The sequence below is a fragment of the Cajanus cajan genome, chromosome 4 (genome assembly GCF_000230855.2).
Source record: "Cajanus cajan strain Asha chromosome 4, NIPB_CcT2T_4, whole genome shotgun sequence".
Taxonomy (NCBI): Eukaryota; Viridiplantae; Streptophyta; class Magnoliopsida; order Fabales; family Fabaceae; genus Cajanus; species Cajanus cajan.
Window position 1 is genome coordinate 72660861 of NC_138520.1, and position 5585 is coordinate 72666445.

Genomic DNA, 5585 nt, shown 5'->3' on the forward strand with positions numbered 1-5585 from the left:
TATAATTATTAGAGACACGAAGTGACTCGGCCTCTCTATGTTAGTCTTCAAAACTTTAAACATGAAACAACAATTTTGTAAGTTTTGCATTAAAACTTTGAATGTTAAACGAAAAAAAGAAAAAGAAAAAGAGAGAAATATACTCCTTAAACAACATTCAATATATTAAATACTCCTTAAATGCTTGCATACATTAAACATTAAATATTCCTTAAATACATTAAATATAATTATATATTCATTAACTTAATATATCAAATACGATATTAGAGCAGTCACCGTCCTCCTTTGGTGTTAAAAAATACTCGTTTTTAATTATTATTGTTTATAAAATATATTTTAAGGTAACTAAATTAAAATGAATATAATATATAGTTCTGAAATTATTTAATTTTTTATGTTTAAAAATAATTCAATCTAATATTTTTTACTAATTATATTTTTGTGTTATGAATCTAATATATTAATTTTACTAAAAATAATTATATTTTTGTGTTATAAAATTATATTTTACTAAAAATAATTAAATGAACAATTAAAACTATGGATGTGATATGTGATTTATAGGGGATTTTTCATATTATATAAATTAATTCACATAATTTTATAATGAATGAATTAAACAATAAGATTGAGATTTCAATTTACATATGTATCAAATTTTATATTTTTATTTAATAACGAATCATATATATTTGTGCAAATTTATTTTAAAAGTCACTTAATGAATTTGTAAATATATTTAACTCTAGAATATATAATTAATATATACATGCATTTCAATGTGTTAATAAATATATTACAATAATAATAAATATTATAAATACATAATACATGTATTTGGTCTTGTCATCAATAATTATTACATTTGCTATCCTTATGTATTTTTACATCTATAAATAGATGTTTATTTTTCTTTAAACATCACAAGAAGAATTGTTTGGATATGTATACAAGTTTGTAAGATAAATTAAGAAGACATTGAGAAAAAATATTGCAGAAAAGAAGATGAAAATGACAGGAGTTGGAATTTTGTTCTTAATTATGTTTGGGTTGGCAGAAGCTAGTAATTACAATCCTCCAAGTAAATTGGAAATTACATGTGCTCGGTTGTGTGGCATAACTTGTCTAGTTTCTCCAGATCCCTTCCCAGTATGTTTTGCTCTTTGTGTTGCAAATTGTCCTAAAACATCCACTCATGTCCGCAATTGTATTTCTGCTTGTGCCATCAACAACTCCATTAACACCACCATTGGTATCTATTCTCTTACAACTTTAATCTCTTTTAACATTTTCTAATTTCATTATACTTTTATGTTTTCTTATAATTAACTTTACATGTCAGATGTTCGTGATCATGATGATATCTATGCAGTGGATTCTTGCTTACAGAAGTGTCAGAATAATTAATTTTGTTAACTACAAAAATGTTGAAAATAAGACTTGCATCAATGAATAACATTGTTTTTTTATTTTATTTTGTGCGAATCCTTTTCCTTGTTCTTTTCAAATGGTAGAGGGTACTTGCATGTGGTTTAGCGAATATACCTTGTACCCTCAACCAATATTAATTATTTGATGAAAATTTTATAATTTCACTTTCGTTTTTATTAGTGATTTTTGTGATTACTTTGCAAAGGAGGCTGGATGAGAAAGAATAATTCCAAAGAGAAATATTTGTGGGCTATTACTGTATTTATATTAATGAAAATGAGACACTTATATCTTTTTAAAATAAATAAATAAGAGAAATCGTGAAATAGATAGTTACTTAAGGAGAGTATGCAATTTGAGACAATAAATAGATAAAGTATAAAAATTAGAGAACAAAAATTAAATAAACAAAAAAAATTGTTTCAGAGGAAAAATAGTTTAGACTTTTTAGTAAAATAAAAGGTAAAAAATCCAAAAAAAAAAAAAAAAGAGATTAAAACAATTGCTAAAATAGATATTCCGCTTAACCAATGGATTATTTTTATATTATTATTTTTCTTATTATGGGTTGAACCAAAAAAACTTTAGAGGCTAGACCGATATGGTAAAAAGGCTATCTTAATCTTAATCACTACTCCATATTTAAAAAATAAGGGTTTTGAGGCTTTTCTTTTTGAAATGTGGTAAAATTAATCTCTATTACAACATGATTATCACATCACACATGTTTGACACGTGATGGCCACGTGAATGACCCGTAATTGCCACGTATCAGCTTTTAATCACGTCAACAAATAAGACTAATGGAGTTAAGATGAGAAACTCCGTCAAATTTTAGAAATACAATGAACAAACTCATTGTTTTTAAAGGGCTGAATGGGTATATTAGATTAGGATTTTAAAAAAAAATTAATTAAAAAGAAAATGATCTAATTGTAATTTTATCTTTCAAGTATAATAATTGTGTAATTTTTGTTTTTAAGGTTTTAATTGAGTAATTTTAGTTCTTAAAAGATTGTAATTGTGTAATTTTAGTTTTTTAATTTTTAATTGAATAATTTTAGTCCCTCAAATATCATAATTATACGATTTTATTTTTTTCTATTAAAAATTTAATAATTTGAAATTTTTAATATATATATATATATAATGTTTTAAAATTATACAATTGTTTGTTTATTTAAGTTAACGTATATTATAATTTTTGTTAATGTATCAAATGATATATATTTATTATTACTAAATAAATAAAATTTATATATTATTAATATTTTAATATTACTAATAAATTAATATCAATAATATTTTTAATATATTTATAAATAAACTAATAATTTGATAAATATAGCTTAGTATATATTAATATACTTTTACAAAAATATAAATATATAAGATAAGATATATATATTTATATTTTTGTAAAAGTGTATTAATATATAATAATTTATATTTATCAAATTATTAGTTTATCTATAAATATACTAATAATATTATTGATATTAATTTATCAGTAATATTATAAAAATAATAATATATAAATTTTATTTATTTAATAATAATAAATATATATCATTGAAAATTATAATATACGTTAACTTGAATAGATAAATAATTGTATAACTTTAAAACATTGTATATATATATATTAAAATTATTAAATTTTTAATGGAAGAGACTAAAATCACACAATTATGATATTTGAGGGACTAAAATTGTTTAATTAAAAATTGAAGGACCAAAATCGCACAATTACAATCTTTAAGGGACTAAAATTACCCAGTTAAAAACATTAGGGATCAAAATTGCACAATTGCAATACGTGAATGATAAAAAACGCAATTAAGCCAAAGAAAATTTGTGAATGTTTAAAAATTTTATAGAATATTTATGATTTTTAAGATTTTATAGGATTTCATAAGATTTTAAATTAGGATTATAATGAATTCTGCAAGACTTTTAAGTAAGGATTTCAAATGGATTTTATGAGACTTTGTGAACTTTGCAAAATTTTGTGAATTTTTTACATACGATAAGAGTTCAATATTTTTTTTCATATATTCAGATTTAAAAAGAGTAAAAAACAAAAATAATAAAAAGAAACCAATAATATTTGGATAAATAATAATAATAATAATAATAATAATTCTCCGTAATATCATATTCTCCTAAATTGCATTTACCCATATATCCATAGTTATATTAATCCTCCAAGCATTAACATTTTTTCGCTCTTACTCCCAGGTTTGAATAATAGACTCACAATTATGATTTTTATTAATTGGTAATGTTGAAGATAAAGATTAATCAACTGCTCCAATTGAAAATTCATTAGAACGATATTCTTTACGAAGAAAGTTATGTAGACCTACACATGCTAAAAATTATTCTAAACAATATTTCAAATTTTTTATAATTTATGATTTAAAATATTTTATTTATAAATTTATAAATAATTAAAAAAATAATGGGACAATTGTCTTACTCTCTTATAACTAAATATGTCTCTACATTTTATACCAGCATTTGAGTGAAAGTTTGTTTTTCATGCACTTTTATTCATTTAAAATATCTTAGAAATTTACAAACATCAACTAGGAGAAGAAAAAATGTATTTGAAATTTGTTACAGGTACAATTTTTTTTTAAATTTTAATTACTTTCAATTATTCACTCACGAAGAATTAGTATTAAATTCTAAGATACTGCAATATCTTATGTTAATTTTCTTTTTTTAAAATATAAAAATTTTAATTTCACAATATAAAAATTAAAAAAAAATTATAGTAAAAAGTAATAAAATAATTGTTGAGTCATAAAAGAGGGAGGGATAACAATAACAAATTCAAGGAAGCGAGAGAGATTGTAGTTTTTATGTTGAGAGAGTTCTTCCCTCAACTTATTCTACTCACAGAAATCTAAACTCAAATTCATCTTATATATATATATATATATATATATATATATATATTATTTTAATAAATATAAATTAATTACAAGATCTTAAAGATCTACAATTGATTGTAGAGATCAATTTTAGTTTTCACTTTTCCCATTTTTAATGCGTGTTATAAAAAAATTACTACTTAAAAGTTAAAATTTCAAACGTTTTGTGTTATATATCTTAGGAACAAACTCAACTAAATAGAGCAAGTCAATTAAAAAAGACAGAGAAAAGAATAAAACAAGTCAATAACATTATCATTTATGTACTGGAATTTCACTAAATAGGAGAATGAAATGAAAATAATAGTACAATATTATATATGAACAATAGTGCAATATTATTAACAGATAAAAAAATGGAAAAGACATAAGCATAAAAAAAATAAAAAAAATGAAAAACTCATTTAAAAATTCTTAAAACACTTGAAAAGTCACTTCAAACAATCCTTTAAAAATCTGATTGGTTTAGATGAGATTGTTTTATGAATTTGGTATTTATAAATACCACTAAAAAGCCTTTCAAAACTCCTCTAATACAACAATCTTTTAAAATCTTTACATTTTTTAATACCAATGAATTATTTTTAAGTTGTAAAAAATTTCAAATAAATACCAATAAATTTTAATAAACTCTTTAAAAAAATTAAAATTCAGATTAAATATTACTAGATTATTTTTAAGTGATATAAAATCTTAATTAAATACTAATGAACTTTTTTATTTTAAAAAAATCTTTTAAAATCCTAAACCAATACACCCGTAAGAAAAGTTGCATGTATTTATCAATTATATACTCTATTAGTCAATAAACGAATGTATATGCATTCAAAAACAAGTTTTTGGAAGAGCATGTTTCTTACCCCCAACAATGATAAATGAAATTCTGTTCTCCAAAAATTTCATGCGCGTTGCACTTATTGATCAAGCAAAACAATAAATAATTAAAAAATTAAAAGTGTACGACACTGTCCTGATTATCAATATTCTGAATAATCAAATAAAAAAAAAAGAAAAACATATGAAACTGAAGAAACAAGCAACATACATGGGAAATCAAAAATCCCAAAAGCACTGAATATCTCACAATGAAATTAAAAGCCATCCCAAACTGGTAACTACCAATTTTCCCCACCACCCAGAAAAAAAAATGGCACAGGAAATAAACTATCTATGGGATCTTCATTCCAAGTGGCTGAGGAAATCAAAATA

The 5585-nt window shown here is 22.0% G+C and overlaps 1 long non-coding RNA gene across 1 annotated transcript; it reads left to right on the forward strand.

The window, feature by feature from the left end:
- The first annotated feature begins 416 nt into the window (after positions 1-416).
- Positions 417-1477, forward strand: LOC109788775 (uncharacterized). The gene is made up of 2 exons (XR_002238777.2): positions 417-1255; positions 1346-1477. It is a non-coding gene; the product is annotated as an uncharacterized LOC109788775 (long non-coding RNA).
- The last annotated feature ends 4108 nt before the right edge of the window (positions 1478-5585 follow it).